The following is a 22,380-nucleotide window of genomic DNA, read 5'->3' as shown; positions in this document are numbered from 1 at the left end:
CTGCAATACCATGTCTTTTAGAAACACTACTGTAAGATGCAGCATTTTGAAGCATTACTGTAAAAGGCCTAACAGCTGTTTGTTTGTATGGGATTGCCTAAGGTGCACATATGACTGGGGCAGGACCTAAAACTCTGCCTGTTTGGCTGTATGGTACTTCTGAAGTCACTTGCAGGGCATAAAGATGATCCAACACAGTTTGCTATGGTTTGCTGATGTCCGTATCCACTGAGAACAGTGGGAGCTGTTTGGTGTTGAGCTTTTTGGAAAATCTGGTTGGTGTCTTATTTAGAGAAAGCATATGAAGTGCTTTGTAAATGTTGGTGGCTCCCTTTCTTCTCTTCTGTTCTCGCTACGTGTACTTCACAAAACTGGGCAACAAAATGGTGGATGAAATTCAGCATTGATAAGTGCAAAGTAATGCAGATTGGAAAAAATAATCCCAATTATAATATACAATGAAGGGTTCTAAATTAGTTGTTACCACCCAAAGGTAGAGATCTTGGAGTCACCATGGATAGTTCTCTGAAATGTGCAGCAGAGGTCAAAAAGGCTAACAGTACATGAGGAACTATTAGCAAAGGAATAGAAAATAAGAAAGAAAACATCACAATGCCACTATACAAATTCATGGTGTGCCCAAACCTTGAATATTATGTCCAGTTCTGGTTCATCTTAGAAAAGAGACAACTCAGAGGGAATATGCTGGAGGTCTATAAAATCATGAATGGCGTGGAATAAGTGAATGGAGAAGATTATTTACCACTTCACATGATACAAACACTAGTGTTACTTGAGGAAATCGATAGACAGCAGATTTACCACAAATAGGAGGAAGTACTTTTTCACACAACGCATAACTAATGTATGGAATTCATTGCTCTGAGATGTCGTGATGGCCAAAAATAGAACTGAGTTCAAAAAAGATTGGATAAATTCATGAAGGACTAGTCCATCAATGACTACTAGCCAAGCTGCTCAGGGATGCAACCCTATGCTTAGGGCAACCCCAAACTTCTGATTACCAGAAGCCAGGAGTGGAAGAAAGGTCTGGATTGCTTCATAATTGCTTTGTTCTGTACACTCCCCCTGAAACTCTGATATGGGCCACTGTCAGAAGACAGGATCCTGGGCAAGATGGACCATGGTCTGACCTAGTATGGCTGTTCTTATGTTCTTACCCTGACATAGAGGAGTGTCAATCACTATGTAATTTTACTAATGTCTGCCCAGATTAAAGTGACCCAAATAATTAATGCAAACTGAATTAGTTTTACAGTAAGATCAGTTTAATTCTATTGTTCCAGGTTAAATCTTTAGACATAGCACACCCAAACTACTACTTTGCACTGTCAGAATCCTTCTCTGACATTTGCAATTTCAGCCCCAGTCACTCCTGTGCTTTCCCTCACTGCTCTTCTTTCTCCTTCCTCTCTCTCTACTCCCAGTCTGTCCTCTTTCTTTAAAGGCACAGAGTCATAAATTATCACTCTGTGGCACTAACAACTATGTTTAGGCCCCAGCACAAACAACTGGTTTCCTCATCTCCTGCAGCAGTGGCTTCTGGTGACCCCAACATGCCACTCCACACTAAGTTTGAGGGCCCCCCCAATAATCATCCCACAGTCTGTGCTCTATATCTTAAAGTTGGTCCTGTGTGATAATGATGGACAGGAATCAGTTAAAATTGGGGAAGTCTTGTACAATTGTTCCACAGACTACCCCAGAGTACAAACGTTGAGTTTGTGAGACAAACTGGTTTAAACAATTTAAGCCCTCTGCCCACGTGGTGGTAAAATAATCCCCTAGAGGATGTTAGTGTGTGGGGTTACAAGGAATTGCATGCTTTGTTAGCCAATAGTGGTTAGGCTCAGTCTTAATGTACTTATTCCCCATAGAGATATCATTGTAATTATTTTAGCATTGCATTACTTTCTTTGTGGGGGCTGTAGCATTGCATTATTTTCTTTGTATGGGTTGTAGTGTGGAAGATATCACCTGCTCTGGTTTCTCCGTAATTCTATCTGTTTTCAGGAAAATTCAGAAGTGCTGCAACCATGTCCTGTTGTTCCCTCCCAAATGCCCTGAAAGACTCCAGATGCTTCATTTATTCCACTTTTTTGGTGAGAGATTTTATTTCTGTGGTACAGTTATTGAACTTAAATGGAAGATCATATTAGAAATCAGAGGAACACAAACATTACTAGACCAGTTTCAAAGGCAAAAGCAAGACAAACAACACAGTAAATAAAGAGGCAGTTCTTCTACCTGATGAAAGTTTGTCATAACGTAAACTACTTTCAGCCTCTGTTCAATGCAACATACAGATAGACACTTAATTTGGAGGACAAACACTTATTACTGAAGAATATGACTTCTCCCTCATTCCATAACATAAAAAAAAAAAAAAAAAAAAAAAATCACCTAAATATTCATTCTGTTGTTGTTCCAAAATTATTACTGAATAGAAAGCCAGGCACTTTCTGGGCTGCTTAATAACCTTAATGTTGCAACTTTTTTTGAGCTCTGTCAGGCAGTCAGGTCTTAATCCATTTAATATGTGCTTTATTAATATGAGACAACATGCTAATTTTTCAATCAAAATTAGAGCTGGGCAATTTCTCAGATGGCTATTTTATTTGCCAAAAAATGCAATTTCAGTCATTCTGAAATGATTTGCAAGTTTTACTTGATTACTTTCAGCCAGGGAAAATTTTCAGGTCCAGATTTAGAAAATGGCGTGCATCTCTCCCTTTAGTATAGGGCCTTTGCTTGAGGGACCGAGGATGGAATCCCCATTGTGGAGGAGGAACTGGAACTCAGCACTTCCCCACTACAAGGGGAGGGCCTTAACCCTTGTGCTACAAGTTATTTTCAGTCATGGCTGTTGAAACTGTTTCACATTGTATAAATTCTTAAGTAGTCATTGGAGCATGAACTTGAACTCAGGTCTTCTGCCATATGCAGACAAGCCTCTTGGCCAGGAGGTTATAAGGTATTCTGTTCTTATGGTCTGCTCTTGAAGTTGCTGCACTTCGTATCAGTACTTAGTTATTCACTAGGCCGAAGAAAGCATCCAAGCACAAGAATGGCTCTATAGCCTGACAATTAAGGCCCTCACAATCCTTTTGCTGGCTCACAGAGATGCCATCCTGGGTTTGCTGAAGCAGACCTGAAATTGATTTTTCCCATTTATTGACTAATTATAAACATTTTCAGAACTAAACCAAATATTTTCCCTGATTTTGTGTTTTGCTGGCAAAACAGACAAACAAAAATTTCCAGCACTAATCAAAAAGTTGTGTGGCATTAAGTCAAGTGCCTTACACAAACTTAACTATACAACATCTACACTGTTACCTTTATCAACGAAATCTGTAACCTCATCAAAAAATGAAATCAGGTTGGTAAAACCATATGTTGTTTGCTATTAATTTTAATTCTCTCCAGGAATTCATTACCAATTGAATCTCAAAGCACCATTGCACTTATCCAAATACATTTCTGCCTACAAAAGGAAATTGAAAGGAAAACTTTAACAGAGTAGATATGTAGTTTCAAGGTGGCACACAGTAGATATGAGTTGATTTTTTATTTACCTGGGTTGGTTTTAACTTTCAAGGCTAAGCACATCTTCACTGCAGAGTGATGTTGTGATAACACAGGCTTCAGCATGGGGTAGCTGTCCTAGCAATTACCTTCCATTCTGGGCCTGCTTGTACAGCTCACGCTGCTACATCTCACCTTCTAGAGTAGACCTGGAAATGAAAGAGGCAGAGAAGACAGCATAAAGAGAAGGCAGCCTGGGATTTTGAGAAGCAAGAAGCTGCTCCAGAACCTTACTCTCTTCTTTCCCATTAGAGAGATCAGGACTGATCAGGACCTTTCCTCTGTCTCACCAAGAAAGACTAGAACCTCTGCTGCTGCTGCTGCTGCTGCTGCTGCGCCGCCGCCGCCGCCGCCGCCGCCACACCCCCCTTACTCCACTCCCACTAGAGAGACCTGGACTGTGAATTTGTAGTAACGTCAATCTATGACTAAGTGGGGTGGGGCTGGACCCTCTAAGAACATTCCCCGCCCCCCTTTGTTGCACCTCTGGTGTACGGATCTGCCCACCCAGTTTGAGGATCAAGGCCTAACTAGGTTTTCAATGGCAGTAAAAACAAGATTAGCTCAACCTGTGGTTAATTATTTTGGTCAAAACCAAAAGGGATTTGTGTACAACATCACAAAACAACAAAATAAAACTTCAGGCTGGTTTTGTCAAGGAGAAGTTTGGGGGAAGGTAATTGCAGCCTTTCTGAGTTTTATAGCACAGTGGTACATGGAGCTTTTAAACAGATACTTCCCAATTTAAAACCATACTTTTTAAAAAGCAATTGTCTTCACTAGTATTACTAAAACACTTGAAGCTGGACACATTTTTAATATAAAATGTACTTGTTTTCATTTATATTGTTAATTTATTTTTTGATTTTTACTTATCTTGGGCAAGGGAAATAAGCTAATTACTTTTACTTTGTGGTGTAATAATTAGTGCTGGTAATTGACTGAAAACTGCAGCCACAAAATGAGAAACTGGGCTAAGACCCTTTTAACACAGAAACCATACACAACAGGAGCACCTTCTTTAGTAATTATTTGCTTCATACTAACTCTCCTTAGGGAAGGATTGGCATCTTGTAAGAACTTTTTTTCCCTGCATGCTTTTCTGTGGCTGGTCCTTTAAATTTGGCATAATGAAGCAGCTGTAGCCCTAAAGAGGCTGTTTTGTAGGCTATAGCTCACTATCTCTTTGCTAGCTGGTAAGTACTCTTAATTCCTGCAGTGTTTTATCTAGTTTGACCTTTCTTATTACTGAGAAGACTGCAATATTTCTGATAAAGGACAGTCTTAATATCAATCAGTCTATTAATGTGTATGGCTAGCAATGTGGAGTATGCTTGGCACACTTACAGAGAAATGCTTATTACAAGAACTGATCTCAAGCTGTGTTTTTTAATGGATGTTTTCCTTTTCATGATGAGATAGTCACTACTTGTAAGAACCCTTTGAAAACTTTAGCCCAGATAGTCCTTTGTTTCAATAAGGGTGGATTGAAGCTTGTCAAAGAAGCTGACATTGAGCCAACCAGCAAAGTTCAGTCTGTTCTGGTCTTTGTCATTTGGATAAAAATGAGGAACAAACAGAACAAAGTTGCTTACATGTCTGATTTCATCACAGTGCTGCGCTGTCTTATTCCACCACTGCACAGTGCTGCCTCAGATGGACAGCTAGGTTTAGATGTTTTGGTGGGTCTCTGAAGCAATTTCACTCAAGTTGATAGACTACCCACAGTGGTGATGGTGGTACTGTAAACATCACCTGCCCTTCTGAGGAGTTTAGTATCTCCTGTGGTAAAGAGGGGTGCAATTTACTGGCACAAGCAAATCAAATGCACTAGTTTTTTTTTAATATCACTGCCTCTGAGTACTGTTAGTTCTTTTCAGACTGAAATATCTCTGATTGTGATCAAACCTATTGCAATGAGATACGCTGCTGCTGCTAAAGTTTCCAAAATGTTGCTGAGCATGTTTGATTTTGATGGCTCTTGTCTTCAGATTTGAACAGATGATTATACAAAATATATTTTTGTCTCCTAGGATGAGTATTAGCCATTATATGCTGTAATTTTACATATATAAACCTATTGTCTACAGAGGTCAGTGTTTGTCTTTAAAATGGACAATTCAGAAACACTGCAGTCATGTGACTCCCAAGGAGTGTAATATACATTTCAGAATATTTTATTTGTTTTCGTATCCCCTTTTGCTGACTTCTGAATCACAATTTTCTTATTTAAATTATGTTGATCAAATTTTCAAAGTTCTACAAAAGTGACAACATGAAAAATGTGGGACTTTGTTGTTGACAAACGACTTGGTTTTGATTTTTATAATCTTTAAAATATTAAATCTACCTTTTAGTTTTGGAAAAAAGACTAAAATTGAAATGCAATGCATGGAATTCTTCTTAATCCCCATACTTTTCTAAAGAGGAATGCAAAGTATTATACTGTGTAAGTGGTATAAATACCTATAGCATAAGTGCTTATAATACTATAGTGGATACAGCATTGGATTGGGACTCAGGGGGAGACCTGTATTCTAGTCCCAGCTCTGCCACTGGATTGCTGGTCACTTCACTCTCTGTGCCTCAGTTTCTCCATTTGTAAAACTGGGAGGGAATGATGCTTGCTTCCGTTGTAAAGTTCTTTGATATCTACTGATTGAAGTGCTCTATAAGAGCACGCTACTATAAGTAGCGTAAATACTTGTCAGTGATTTTCAAAGATGCTTTAAGAAAATAAAATCCTTATACACTTGGCATTTGTTTTGACAATGTGCTTGATTTGATTGTCCCAGAAGTGGTATGAGCAATCACTCAAGGCTGTCAAGAAAAGAGAATATAAACTATACATATTCTAAGAGTCCCTCTCAAGTGTCTTTTAAATGATGTTTGAAACGAACGGTGGCTGGCCTGACCAGAACACAGTTTTAGTACTAAGAAATATGTTTTTTTAATTAAGGTTCTTTCCAGTTGTTCTTCTGCAGTAAGTGACGGTAGAACCTTGTGGATTCCCATCCTTCAATTCTTCACTCAAATGGGTTTTTAAATCATCAGTCACTGATTCCTGTAGCAGTTCAGCTAATCATCTAAAATGATTTTAAAGTGAAATTTGAAGTGCATGTAGCACTCGGATGAAACACTACATTATCAGTTCTGGCAGCTGAAGCCATCTGGTTAACACAACCGCAATGGCTCGCTCAGACATGGTGTTTGTCGTCAATCTATGCAGTGTAGCTGGTTACAGTGTAGTCTGAGATGTCATGCTGAATGGTTAAACCCCCGAAAATAGAGTATGTCTATACTGCAATTAAACATACATAGCTGGCCCATGCCAGCTGAAACGGTGTCACAGGGCTCAGGTTGTGGGGCTGTAAAATTTGGTGTAGAATCTACACTGTAGACAGTTGAGCTCAGACTGGAGCCCAAGCTCTGGGCCCTGCCAGTGGGGAGGGCCCCAGACCCTGGGCTCCAGCCCAAGCTTGAATGTCTACATTGCAATTTTATGGCCCCATAGCCCAATCCCTGAAAGCCTGAGCCAGCTGACATGGGCCAGTTGCAGGTGTTTAACTGCAGTGTAGACATACTCTGTAATGGTTGGCTTCTGCCCTGGGACAACTCTGAAGTCATTGGCCCAAGGTCTGTTGATAAAATGAAAACTTTTCCAATAATATCTGAATGGACATTGGAATTTGGCTGAATCCTGCCCAAAAATATTCATGAAAACTTTCAGATAAAAGCTATGAACTTGCTTGGATGATATTTTCATTAATTTCCTCTGAATTTTCTGTGAATGACCATTTGTTCCATAAGAATATTTGCAGAAAGCAGAGTCCACTAAATGCTTTTGGAGAAGTATTAGTGGGAAGGTTCACACCAGAAGTGCTTGCGCAGCCATCTCTATATCTTTTATTTCCCTCCTTCATTTATAGATGTTTCAGCTTCTAATCAGATAACAGGAACACAATGTGATTTAAGTGCCCAGTCACACAGCACTAAATGAATAGTTAATAGGCAAAGAAATAGTGGACATGAAAGATCGCAAGCCATCCATAGGATGAAATCGGTTCACATAAAATAGTCAAATGATTTAAGATAATAAATAAATCAGTGAAAAACAAAGTCAACTAAACATTTTCACAAACAGAAAAAGTATTAAAAACATTTTTTTCCTGTGAATAGTTGGCCCGTGTAAACCTTTTGCAATAATATATGCAGAGGGGAAATTTAGATAAGTTTTGATGTCTGCACATACAGAACCTCATTCACTTCAATTTTTTTTTTCATTCAGCTTTATTAGTTATAAGGGGGCATCCTTACAAAGATGTATTGACTTTTTCTTAATTTGTTACATAGGCTTCTACTGACCTCTGTAATTGGTAGCAAATCTATGGTTCACTTTGGTCCTCAGACAAACTGGCACCAGGTTATTTCCTGATAGTGGGCAAGAGTGAAGCCCATTAACCTTTATGACACAATCATAGTTTCTCTACAGTTTCCAAGTATTAAAAATCACTGCCCTTCGCATGAACAATGAGGGAGCGTTGTCTAGCAGTTAGAGCAGGAAACTAGGAATTAGATTCCTAAGTCTACTTTGACCTCTGCTAGTGATTTACTGTATCCACTTGGCCAAATCAGTCATCATCTCTGTCCCTAACTTTATTCATCCTCAGATGGCAGGTACTTAGATATAATGGTGATGGATGCATCATAAACAGATTAGATAGGTGTATTAAGGCTTAATATCTGTAAAATGCTTTGAGATCCTTGAATAAATATTGCTATATAAGTACAAGGGACAGTATTATTGTTGGACCAAAGATGCTGGCAATGCAGCTAGATCGATACAATTTTCATTAATCTCCTAAGGTCTATCAGCCTAGCATTTGCAGTGTATGCACCATAAACTAGATTTAAACAATGAATTACCAAAGCCAGCTATGCAATTGTGGGTGAGAAAAAATACTTCCTTTTAGGGGTATTCTTTGACAAAGGAAAAAGTTTCCTTTTGAAACTGAGTTAGCTCAATAACTAGCTTCACTGTATCATGATTCAGAAGCCTGCTGGTAACTATTTACACCTTTTTTCATCATGTATACAGAGACTAGGTGGCATTTCAAGCAGGGCTTGGTGAAGAGTTCAGAAGCAAATCCGAACCAGTTCTTTCTGAACCTTCTCAGCAGAACTCAAACAATGCAGGGGGTTTTCAGTAGACTTTAAAATCATGATGTACACAGAGATTTATTACATTGATTGTTATAATTGTAGGTGCTGAATGGATGAATGAGCACAGGATGATATGGTCCCCGGCCCAAAGATCTCACAAAGAAAGAATAATTATATTAAGGAAAGAACAATTAAATCAAAGGTGGTAACTTGTAGAGGGGATGTAATGCAACGTGAGTTTACAAAAGGTAGTTCATGCCCGTCTAACCTGTGCATTAGATCTAATATACTTGGACTTCAGTAAAGCATTTGATACCCCATAGTTCAGTTAAGGAAGATGAGGATCAGTAGAAGAATTGTAAGGTGGATAAGAAATTAGCTAAAGGGGAGAAGGCAAAGTGTTGTGCTGAAAGATGAATTATCAGACTGGAGGGAGGTTACCAGTGGAGTTACTCAAAGATCAGTCTTGGGACCGATCTTATTCAGTGTTTTTATTAATGACCTTGGCCCAAAAAGTAGAAATGTGTGCTAATGAAATTTGCTGATAATGCAAAGTTGGGAGGCATCGTCAATTCAGAGAAGGATCAGAACATTATACAGAAAGATCTGGACCATCTTGAAGACTGGGGTGACAGAAATGAGATGAAATTCAATAGCAGACAGTGCAAGGTCTTGCACTTAAGGTCTAGTTATACACATTTCTGTTACAATCTGGAGGCTCATCAGTTGGAAGTGACAGAGGAGGGGAGAGACCTGAGGGTGTGGGTTGATCACAGAATGACTGAGCCACCAAAACATGTGGTGGTTAAAAAGGCAAATGTGACCAGAGGATATATGAGGAGAGGCATTTCCAGTAGATATAGATAAATATTAACACCATTGTACAAGGCACTGGGAATATTATGTACAATTCTGGTCACCAATGTTCAAAAAGATGAATTCTAACTCGAACAGGTGCAGAGAAGAGCCACTAGGATGATCAGGAGAAAAGTGGGCTCATCTTATGAGAGGAGATAGGAAGAACTTAGTTTGTTTAGTCTAACAAAAAGGTGGAGAGGGGATATGGTTGCTTTAAATATATTTTTTTGGGGAATAAACACCAAGGAGGATGATGAACTATTTAAATTAAAGGATAATGTTGGCATAACAACAAATATTACATACACTGGCCATGAACAAATTCAGGTTAGAAATTAAAAGAAGGTTTCTATCCATCAGAGGGCTGAGGTTCTGGAACAGCTTCCCAGTAAGAGTCGTTGAGGCAAACAACTTAATTAGTTTTAAGAGAGATCTGGAAAAATGTATGAGTGCAGTTGTATGATGGGACTGGTTGTGATGGCAAATGGCAGGGCTCAACAGCCCTGGGCTCACTTCTGGTTTATGTTTTATGTACCTAAAAGCTTGTGCTTCAGGGTTTCAGCTGACCACCTGCAGGGGTCAGGACAGGATGTTTCCTCCCCAATATATTCTGTTTGTTCATTTTGTTTTTTTCCCCTCCTTCCTCTGAAGCATCAGAGATGGCCCTGGCTAGAGATGGGATACTGGCTGGGAAGGGCCAGGGCTCTGAGGTGACTCTGAGCATTCTCTTCCTCAGGTGTTGGTTCTTGCTCACATGCTCAGGGTTTAACTGACCACTCTGTGTGGGGTCGGTAAGGAACTATGCCTCAGGTCAGTTTGGCAGCGGCTTTGGAGGATTTTTGCCTTCAGCTGCAGCAGGTCACTTGCCAGGATTATCTAGGTGTATCTTGCTTAATCATTTCCCTGCCACTCGGGTGAGGGGGGAGGGGGAGAAGGGGGATGGGACTCAGGCACTGGTGCACTTCAGTCCTTCTGTGGTCCATACTATCTAGTCTCCTGTGAGCTGTAATGTTTTGGTCTAGTTTCAGTTGTTGGGTTTAGTGTGTGAGAGTTGGATGATGCTGGCAGCCTGTGATATGCAGGAGATCAGACTAGATGATCTGAGAGTCTCTTTTGGCCTTAAACTCTTTGACAAGTAACTGGAAACAAGACAGCAATGAGTGTAGCAAATAATAGGTAGGAAGGGATGATGAGAATAATATGATTATGTGGTTGCACAGGTTGGTTGTGTGCACAACTTGGTTTCAGATCATTTGAGAACTTTTTTCTTTTGCAAATAATGAATAAAATAAACTACCTGTGATTGCTGCACCACATAGCTATCACTGGGTTGGCTGATGTCTTTAAGTGTCACAATAGAAATGGATCTTACAGATTGATTCAGGGAGAGTCATGTCTGTTGTTGTAATTGTCCAATTTTTAAGTATTGTCTTCAGTTACCAGACATCTCTGAGATTTTCTTATCTGCTGTATTTTCTAATCAGCTCATTCATGCTGATTCTTGGATTTTGCATGAATGATGCTCTTTACAGAATGATTTTTAGTGATTGGGCATTATAGACAGTGGAAAAAAAGTGGCTGAGGAAAAAAAGTATAAATGACTAAGGTTTAGATACAGACATTAAAATGATAGTTATGCATAGCTTATGATTTAGTGTGTATGTCATAATGTGATTCAGATCCAAGTCTGCCAGGAGGATTTTGAACGCAAATGGGAAAAAACTGGCAATACACACAGATATCTTTAAATATATAATCACAGACTCATTTCCATAGGAAGGAAATCCTAATGGGTCAACAAGTCTATCCCCTTGTATCATGGAATGTTTTCATATCCTTAAGTCTCTACTTTTCAAAACACAAAATACCATGAGGTTCTCCCACCCCAAAAACACAGGAGAAGTAGCACACAGGGGAAGCAACAAACTCTTTGGAGCTGGGACAATTTCTTCATACCTAACTTTAAAATATAGTTCTTTTTAAAAGAAAATTCAAGGACTTCTTTTAGTTTTTTCTTAAACTTTTTCAGTTTGGGGATTTCTGTTTCTTTTCAACAAAGTCTTGGGCACATTACAATCTGTGTTTCAGGGCATGCCTATGCTTTGCATCAATATGCACGATGTGGGGTGTAAATTCTAGTGCACACCAGCATGTCACACACTAACTGGCTGTGGGGACTCTGCTGTACATACTAAAAGTTCCCTAGGATCCTTTGATGTCAGTGTTCACTAGCAAAATTTAGTCTGTGCCAGTGGAGGCCATGTGGCCACTTAGTGCATGACATGCTTGTGCACTAGAATTTACACCCTACTTGGTGCGCACTAATGCACTGTGTACAGAAGCCCTCTCTTTCCCCATCTGTACAATGGGGATGACAGTATAGTATTTACCTGTCTCACTGGTGTTGAAGCTAAAATTCATTGTTTAAGATGAGCCATGGGGTCTTTGGATGGAAGTTGTTATATAAATGCAAAACATGTGTGTCCGGTACAGGACTCAAGAGGGACAGTCAGGATCCACAGACAAGTGTGCTGCTGTCTGAGCCAAAAAGGTGCAATAGCTGAGATAAACCTGTCATAGAAGTGGGTTCCTTTCTTCATGTTGTATGTGTCTTGCAAAGGATACAGTCCATTTTTGTCAGCAAAGTAGCTTAAAAAAAATAGGGCAAGAAGTACTTTATGGTATCAACAATATATATATGAAAAGAAAGGACAAGACTCCCAGCTAGTGTAAATTGGTGTAGCTCGCCAACTTAGACCAGCTGAGAATGTGGCTGTAATGACATGGCCAGCCCCTTTTAAAGGCCAGGTGGCCTGGGGGCCAATCAGCCCTGTCCTGCTACACCTGTGCTAAATAGTGGTAGTGGACTTGAGAAGAGGTAAGCCCAGCAGTTAAAGGTTGACTGAGGACGACAGTGGACAGAATGCTCCTACCTGGTTGAGGGCCAGGAGCTGTCTGAGGACTATGGCTGGCCAGGGCCCTTTATAAAAGAATGGGCATGGACTGGACTGTTGGGTAGACCTAAGCCCAGGTGCTTGTTGGTGGGTGTTGACTCAGGCTGTTGCAGCTGGGGCCAGCGTATAAGGAAGGGGGCTGGATGCTAAGCCAGGCTGGGATGAAGATTAATTTGTTTTGTGTTTTTTGGTTATCCACGGACTCTGTTGCCATGGAAGAGGTTGAACTCTTTAAAGTGGGTTGACCAGAAGGCTGAGTGATATGTATGGTTGGAGTAGGTCAAAGAGCTTGGTGGGGAAGCTGAGGTAGACTGGCTGCAATGCCACAGTATACCCTGATGGGGATGCTCTAGGATGGTGAGTTTTGTATAGTGACCTAATGTTTTTCACTGAAAAGTTATTTCTGAGACCTATTCTGGTGGCAGCCATCTAAAAAAGTGACTTTGCTTTGACTCCTTCAGTATGAGAACTCAGTCTCTAAGACTGTGTAAACTCTTTCCTGTGTTGTTTTTAGGATGGTTTTAATATGAGGAGAAAGAATTTTGTTGTGTAAACACTAAGCATAGCAGAACAGGAATCTTTCTATATAAAGGATTAAACGTGAAGCCACATGAGAAAGGGATAAAAGCGTTCGCTGCAGCATTAGATTGAATTTCTCATCAATTCAGTTCACAACTGAATTTCAAGTCTTCTGACTTTGAATCAAGAACATTGCTTATGAAATAGCAATGTTGTATTGTATAATAGGATCCTAACAGCCGTACAATGTTCTAAATTATCACTAGGATTACATGAGTCAATCATTTTAATCTTAGCAATTAGCTAAATTACTGAGTAATATTATCAATGCCAATACTAATCCCTTGGTCATAATTATAGGGTGGTATTAAAATAAGACTTTTTCCCAGAGGAAGAACATTCTATATTTAGAATTTGATTCTGCAGTCAATCTACTAGCATAGACACCCCTGAACCTAGAATGAAGCCCATTGTATCAAATGAGTCTTTATGCAGATGCAGGGGGCCAGTGCTACTAGATTCTACTGCAGGACCGGGGACCTAAAAACTAGACGTGGCTCAACAGGTGATGTTAGCAAACAATAGGGAGGGGTGGAAATATGAGAAAGGAAGGACCAGTGAACATAAAAGATAGTACGGTTACTCTAGGTTTGTCAGGTGAATGTCATCTGAACGTTTACAGTATAAACACAAGCTTCACATCATTCTCTCATTTCTTTATATTCCTTTTTTCTCCTCCCACCAGCTCATTTGTATCTAAATTCCCATCCTTCCCCAGCCACTGACCACCTCCTATTTTTATATATTTATACAATTTTGTTACATTTTAATATTTCATTTTTTGGAAAAAATTGTTTCAGCAAATAATTGTCTTTGTTGTTAAATGCCCTAAATTTCTTCTTCTGTTTTCCCTCCAACTCACTTTTCCTCTCCACCTATGGCGGCAGCCAGACAATATTCTACGATTCTTATTTTCCTTCCCAAGTCTACATCTGTGCAGCTCATGGTAGAGTGACATGAAAGCATGAAGGCATGATAGCACATCTCTGGCGGCAGACCTGAGTGTCTCTGCTTAACCATGGCTCAGGTTTTACCTCTGGAGTTATGGCTCCTGGGCTGGGACTTGGGATGGTGGGGCTACATACAACTCTCCCTGCAGCCCTCATATTACTAATTAGTCTTTAGTCCAAGGACTGGAATATAGGGTGTGTGGGGAGGAGGAGAGGTGCAAGATAGTCCTCAGGCTAACCTACTTCCTCTCTAGTATTGCTGTGTCTCCAGCAGAGGCCTCTTGCATTCTTCTAAGGCTCAGGCTGGGGGTGATGGCTGGGCTGCAGTGGTTTCTGTCTATCTGGATTTGGGGCCCTGGAAACATTCTCTGCTGTGCAATTGGGGCCCAGGAAAATGGGGTGGTGAGCCTAGCACAACCCTCTGCTACTGCTGCAGCATCTCCAGCCTATAAAACGAATTTTCTCTCTTGAGAAAGACCATTCATTTTAGTCATTTCAGTATAAATCAATTTCTTTCTTAGAGCAAAAGTGCTTGTGCTCTTTTCTAATGTGGATCACATCTTATTTTTACACTTCTCAGTTTGTCCTGTATCATTACTTATAACTAAGGCTAAGATTTTGTCATGGTTATTTTTAGTAAAGTCGTGGATAGGTCACAAGCAATAAGCAAAAATTCATGGAAGCCGTGACCTGTCTGTGACTTTTGCTTCTGTAGCTCCATGGTTTCCCCCACCACCATGGTGGCTGAGAGCTGTGGGGTTCCCACTCTGCCCGCGGCAGCTGGAAGCTGGCGGGGGGCAGGGGCGCTCTCCATCCATGATGTCTGGGAACTGCAGGTTCACTGTATTTCCCAAAGAGAGAACAGGACACCCACAGATGATCGCCCAAGATGCCCCTGACCCCATCCTTCCTGAACCCTCAGGAGGCCCCCTGAGGAGGCTGTCGCCTGTTGCTGGAACCTTGCAGGGGGCTCCATGAGGAGGCTGTTGCCTGTTGCTGGAACCATGATGGGACCCTGCTGGCTGCCACCCCAGTTCCTCGGGCCCTGAGGCCGAAGCAGAGAACATCACTAAGGTCTCTGGAAGTCATGGATTCCGTGAGTTCCATGACCTCTGTGACATAAACGTAACCTTGCTTATAATAAAATGCATAAGGGTATCCGGTTCTTACCAAGCATTCTCTGAGTCATCTAACCCCACTGAAGATATTTCAGGACTTCTTCCAAAACAAAAACTATGATAAACCACCATCTGGTATTGGAATAAATGAACCATTACCATGTTCCAATGTTTTAACTGTGAGCCCTCTCCAGCAGTGTGTTTTGGTTTCTACTTGTTTTCTTGCTGTGGTAGGGAGAGATTAAAGAAGTGAAATTGGTTATCATCTCCAGTTGCAAGGTTTTTAGTGTATACACTTACATTTCAGCAGGTTATTTCAATATAAATATTTACAGGATAAGAAAAACTTCCCAGACTGATTGTATGGCTATTTTCAAAGAAGCCACTTCACAACTCGCGGAACTTCTGTGTAATGAAAGCTCCCAGCTGTGAAGCATTGGAGTACAGCATGCTATCAAAAGATAATTGCTAGGCAAAATTCAAATGCATTAGTGCCATGTCTTCTGTTCTGTCTGTGTTAGATTGCTGTGTGGCTGGGCATAAATCTTCTAAACCACTCTCTCCCCTCTTTAAAATCTTTATTTTAAAGAGTGAGTGCATAGAGCACCTCATTGTACAGTCATGTCTACGTGGCTTGTTTATCTCCAAATGATGTATCATTCTGCAGTTACTAATTGAAGATGTGTGGACTTACAAAAGAAGAGGCCACGTCAGGACAATATTCCTCCTTGCAGCTTTTGTGTCTATTCCATTGCAGGGATTTTAACTTATTTGAACTATTGCAAACCCTGTGCAGACAGTAAGACTTCCAGTTTTAGAAAGAAGCCCCTTCTAATTTTTCCATAATGCTTATGTATGAATGTTGAACAACCAGGAGTGACTCTAGACATTTCACCGCCCCAAGCATGGCATCATGCCACGGGGGGCACTCTGCCACTCGCCGGTCCCGCGGCTCTGGCGGACCTCCCGCAGGCTTGCCTGCGGAGGGTCCGCTGGTCCCGCGGCTTGGCTGGAGCCGCAGGACCAGTGGACCCTCTGCAGGCATGCCGCCGAAGGCTGGCTGCCTGCCACCCTCCTAGCGACCGGCAGAGCACCGCCTGCGGCATGCCGCCCCAAGCACACTTGGCGTGCTGAGGCCTGGAGCCGCCCCTGTGAACAACACAAAGAAGCACCGTGTAATATATTGAGTAAAATTCTTTGATGTGACTCTCTAGTTGTAAATGGGGTCACCTCCAATAAAGACACTCTTCTCTCTGCTAGTTAAGAAAAGTGGAGTCGTTATATTAGCTTTGAAATTCAATATATGGAAAATAACAATGTCTATTTCTACATTTGTCTGTACTTGCTAACCTACTATGACTTTGGTCTGTGAAATAAGAGAAACATTTAAATGCTTTGAAAACCTAATGGTTACACCTTTTTCTTTTTGCCTAGCATGAGTACTCTTCTAGCTCTATTCTTTAGTTAGCTTTTTAGACTGGGAGTCAGAGTCTCAGATTTGTAAATTAACATAGCTTCAATGAAGTCAAGACAGCTATGACAATTTATCCCAACTGAGAATCTAGCCCTGAATAGCTAAATGATTTCCTGAATAAATACTATGAGCATTTGAGCACTTAGTTTAAGAAGACAACTTTTTTCTCTTATAATCGGACATCTTGAACTCTTGTATATTAAAATCAGAGAGTTGCAATTGTTTTTGGAGGAAAAATGTATGCTGATCCTTGACCCCTGTTTTAATTTGCCCCAAGACTTGCTTGTTCGATATGTGAACTGTGCAGGATCGTTCTATGATGACTTTTTTTTTAATTGTCTGGTTTATTGCCTGTGGCTTGTTTGATTTTTTTTGGCAAAGAAGCATTTGATTGTTTGGGATTAAGGGCTTCCACCTTCTTTGTTGTGCTGTTACACAAGCAACGGTAAGAGCAGGCAAAGAGAGGCTTAGGGGTAGACATAGGGCTTAGGGATCCCGCAGGGTAGAATTTCATTATAGTGTGCCAGCCATGTACACTATAGCCTTGGCTATACTGGCGCTTTACAGTGCTGCAACTTTCTCGCTCAGGGGTGTGTAAAAAACACCCCCCTGAGTGCTGCAAGATACAGCGCTGTAAAGCACCAGTGTAAACAATGCCCCAGTGCTGGGACCGCAGCTCCCAGTGCTGCAAGCTAAACCCCATGAAGAGGTGAAGTATGTACAGCGCTGGGAGAGCTCTCTCCCAGCGCTGGCGCTGCGACCACACTCACACTTCAAAGTGCTGCTGCGGCAGCGCTTTGAAGTTTCGAGTGTAGCCAAGCCCTATGTCTTCAAAGGTTGTGATGTATGGTTTAAATGGAGCATCTGGCCCTCTAAACTGTTAGTGTGCAAGTTAACATATGCAACACGTAGCCAGAAACTGCAGAAGCAGGGAAAACTCCTTCTGGCAGCATGTCCCATGTGCTGGTTTCATGGCTGTGTACCTGCTACTTTCACCCTCCCAGCAGTGCTGGATTTGACACTAGACCTCCACAGCAAGTTAACAATTTAAACCATCCATTGGTTACACAGAAGAATCAACTTCTGCTGTTCATATGTGCTTCGTGATCTGGCTATGTTTTGAAGCAGCAATTGAAAGAGAACAGAACAACATGTCAGGATATGAATGTCACTTCATCTTAGTCCGTTCAGCACAATCTGTTTAACTGAAGTGACATCTGGTTAGATTCGATCTTTTAGGGTGCATTTCACTATGGACATTTCATCTTGTCCTATGCCAATTATTATACCTGGGCCTTGAGTTTGTGAGATTGTATCATCAGACACCTATGTAAAATATTAATGGGCTTATTGACAATATGTATCGTTAAAAAATCTACTTTTATCAAACAAAGCCATTTTGGGGGATTATAACAGCGGGGGAGATGTTAAATTTACATTTAGTTTAGTTTTTGATAACTTTAACAGCCAAGCTGCTTTTTTAGCACAATTATAAATCCTGACTTTTTTTTTTAATGGAAAAAATCAATCCTAGTGCTCAAATTTCAATGTGGACCATGCGTCTGTTGAAATGGGTATATGCCCATGAAAGCTTATGCTCCAATACTTCTGTTAGTCTATAAGGTGCCACAGGATTCTATCACTTTTTACAGATCCAGACTAACATGGCTACCCCTCTGAATGTGGACCATTGTTTGTCTAGTGGTTAGAACAGGGGAATGCATTTCCAGGTAAATAGATTATGTTTCTGGCTTTGTCATTGCCTTATGGTGTCACTCATCCTTGCTGCACTTCTGTTTTAACTATCAGTAAAATGGGGATAATACTTACTTCCCTCATACTTTGTGTGAGGCTTAATTAACTTTAATTTTAAATGCAACCTTTTGTATACCCAGTGGTCATGGTTATATTGTGGTTATATAGATTACTTTTTAAAAAAAAAAAAAAAAGGTATAAAATACCTTATTTGTACACTTTTAGTGATGAAAATTGAAATAAATTTGGAAGTTGTCATAAATTTACAGTTTTCTGAATGTAAAGATTAGCTTCTGCTACTTGTATTATATGATTCAGGGTTTTTTTAATCTTAAAGTAGATTGGATCTATGTGTTCTACTAGACTTTACTGATATAACCTTAAATGAGCTGTGTCTAAGCAACTGAAAAAGGCAACATCCTACACTTTCCAGTTAACACCTGAAGAACCCCAGAGTATATAGGTACGTTGGACTTCATGACATTTTGTTGTTGTTACATAGAGGTAAAAATCCTAAGGCCATCTTGGATCCTTTAAAGGACAAGTCGGCATCCATTTTGTAAACCCTTCTTGTCCCCTCCTCACTCTGAATTTGGCACCTTTTTATGTTTAGATGGGAAAAATGGTTACAGTCATCAGCTAATCTGCCCAGCAACCCTGTGCCTATATAAGGGTGGTGCTCAGATTAGATTAGCACTCCCCGCCAGAATGGCAGAGTCTTGTTGCTGGCTGAGGCAGAGCAAGTGACTGAGGGTTAATAGGGTAGGCCATTCACCCCACAAGGGACATCTTAAAGAGGGAATATACTTACCTACACACAACTAATCCATCCCTGATAGTGATCGCTTGTCCCACGCACGATGAGACAGGTAAAGGGAGGGGGAGGGACTTAATTACCTGAATACTCTCATGTTACCTATGAAGGTGCTCATCTGGTTCTGCCTTGAGGTCCTGTCTCCATCTGAGGAATCCGGCCATCCTATCGTGCTGCATCTATCCTGAAGAGGAGAAGACACCATCAGATCAAACTGCCAGGGATGGTAGTGTCATTGTTGTTCCGATCCCTGTATATAGATCCCTATTGATATAGCCTGCCTTGTTTTAGTATCTGTCTCACTTTGTTATCTGGGGAGTCCTTGCCACCCCATTAATAAATATTGTTGTACCTTTATCTTTTCTGAGTCATTTCTGGGAGCACAAACCCCCGGTGATAGATTTGAGAAGGGAGGCGAACCAGAGACCGAAACTCCTGACCTCTTGTTTCGGTTAACAGTTACAATTACATGTTTTTCCTAGGTAAGATACAGTAATGTTGCATTTTGCTTTCAAGAGCTCTGGAATGTCTCTGGAGCAAATATTATAGACTCAATTCACTTTTTAAGTGTACATCTGTTGAGGATAACCAAAAAATTCACAGCTAGCCTAGGCTTATAGCATGAAAAGCTTGTCTGGATAGTTATAATGCTAGACTATGTTCTGAGGTACAGGTCAAATTCAGTCCTATTGTAAGCAAGTGTAATTTTGGTGAGTTCAATGGAGTTGTCCCTATTTACATCACAACTGACTTGGGCCCAGACACTCAAATGAAGGCTTTCCCTGCTACAGCCCAATACTTAAAATGGGTCCTTCGGGTCATAAAAATATCCCCACCAGCAACCCTGAAGATATTTACTGAACACACATTGAATGATGAGTGGTGTGGGTAGCTCTGCCATTTTTGCAAAAATTCACAGCAGACCACGACTACATTGTTCCTAATACAGTAATGGTGGAATCCTTGTCCACCATTACTGTCCTTTCATCATAAAAATATTCATCCAGATTCCACAGATGTACAAGCAGACACTGAATTTACCTTGATGATGGCAAACTTGGGTGCTGGGTAAACTCAGAAATGGTGAAGCCATTGCATGTTAGCAGGGTTTTGTTGTTGCTGCTGGTATAAATGATTTTTTGTACAGTAGCACTTTTCTTTATGTTCCCTATCTATTTGCTACCCCGGAGACAGCTCCACACCAGAGGTAGCAATGGTATAAGTGTTAGTGTAGCCTGGAAGAGTAGCCCTTTCATTTCAGGGATGGGTCTCCTCACGTGGCTATGCAATTCCTCCATCTGGCACATTTCTTTATGCCCCATGACAAGTCAGTGCATAGCTGCAGCTCCCCATTTAGGCTAAGCTGTCCATCTACCTGGCTGTTACAAATGGCAAAATCTCTATGCCCAATACCTGGGTATAATGGCTAATGTGATCCTGAAGGGAGAAGACTAGGTGTCTGAATTTCTAGAAAAAGGATTTGTGGCCAAGAGGTGACCTCTCCAGCAACTATTTCTATTACATTATCCTTTTCTTCTTCAAGTTTTCCTACCACACTCATTGCCCTGGTGTCTGAGCACCTCTGTGGAATAATGGAACGCAGAGCTCGATGGATGTGTCACAGTCTCCCATTGTAATAAATGTTTTTGACATAAAACTAACATTTTAGTGAGCTAAAACATACCAAATGATGAATTTTATGAGTCTTTTATTCTGACTGTGCAATACTCTTCATCATACTGTGCACTTTATAATGGCTTTAAATAAATAGTGCCATTTAGTATTTAGTAACGTAAGCTGTGAATCACAACCTATTGTAGTATATTTTCAGACTACTTGGTCATTTTCCATAAAACTGATTAATTCCTCCAGGATACGTTTCCCGGTGAAATTCAAGGTGTAAAAACTCCCATACCGAGAACTTCATATTTGACTATCTTGGCTGACGTGATTTCCTTTCTAAAATATTTTGACTGGAAACAATTATAGTGGGTTTAATGTTAAGATGACTTGTTTCCATGGATTGTGTAAAGGAGGTTTTATTTCAAATGACTGTACTGGTGGTCTGATGTGATAAAGTGATATTGGCAATGGTTTTATATAAGCAAACCAGAGGGTGGTCACATCCTTATGAAAAGGTGTGGAACAGAAGAGCCTTGAACTTTGTTACTTCAGGGTAATAGTGTGGCCAGAGTCTGGAGACCCCATACTAAGTGAATGGATCTTCACTTGGTGGTAACTAATAACATAAAATAAGAGTAGAGCTGAGTGAAACTGTTTGACCAAAACATTTTTCAGTACAAAATGCAGATTTGGTGACACTGAAATATTTTGTGAATTTGTATCGCTTTTGGAAAATTGTTTCTGCTAACCCCCAGAACCTCCGCCCGCCCCCACAACAAAATCAGAAAAAAAATTGAAATGCTTTCTTTCAACATTTTTGAAACAGTGTTCTGATTTATTTAATTATTTATTTTTGGTTCAAAACAATTTTTGGTTTAGAAATTTCCTTCAGTTTTATTTAAAATTTCAAAAATGTTAAAAAAATGTTTGAAAACAAAACATTTAGAGGAGGCTTGAATGAAACATTTGCTTCAGTCCGAAATGAATTTTTTGTACTTTGATTTGCCAAAATTTAAAAAATAATTGGTTTGTGATTTGTCCCAAAGCAATTTTCTTCCCATTTTCTGGGATTGCCAATGAACTGAAAAATTCATTCTTCACACAGCTGTAGCTAAGAGCTCATGCAACTGTGGATGTTTAGATGCAGACCATTCTCTCCAATTTGTATTCCTTTGCTCCTCTCCTCACTTTGTGGTACAAAAGAGCATTTGGTTTTTGTTGGGGGATTGCCTCAGAAAATCAATAAAATGCTCACCTGGTTTTGTAAATCATTCACTCCTATTTAAGATTATAGGACACCTTTCAAAGGGTCTCTTTTAAAGCAAGAGGAAAGTTGATAAGGTGGCAGGGTCTTTCTGGGCATAAACCCCAATTTTAAAAGTTGTTTTAACAAGTTCTTTGAAGTGATTCAATTTACCTCAATGGTCACCCTTAGATTTTTACTTCTACTCTTTGAACAGCCTTAATTAAGACTTCAGTAGTT

The sequence above is a fragment of the Chelonoidis abingdonii genome, chromosome 7 (assembly GCF_003597395.2).
Source record: "Chelonoidis abingdonii isolate Lonesome George chromosome 7, CheloAbing_2.0, whole genome shotgun sequence".
In the NCBI taxonomy this organism is placed as follows: Eukaryota; Metazoa; Chordata; order Testudines; family Testudinidae; genus Chelonoidis; species Chelonoidis abingdonii.
Note: the sequence above shows the minus strand (reverse complement) of the source record.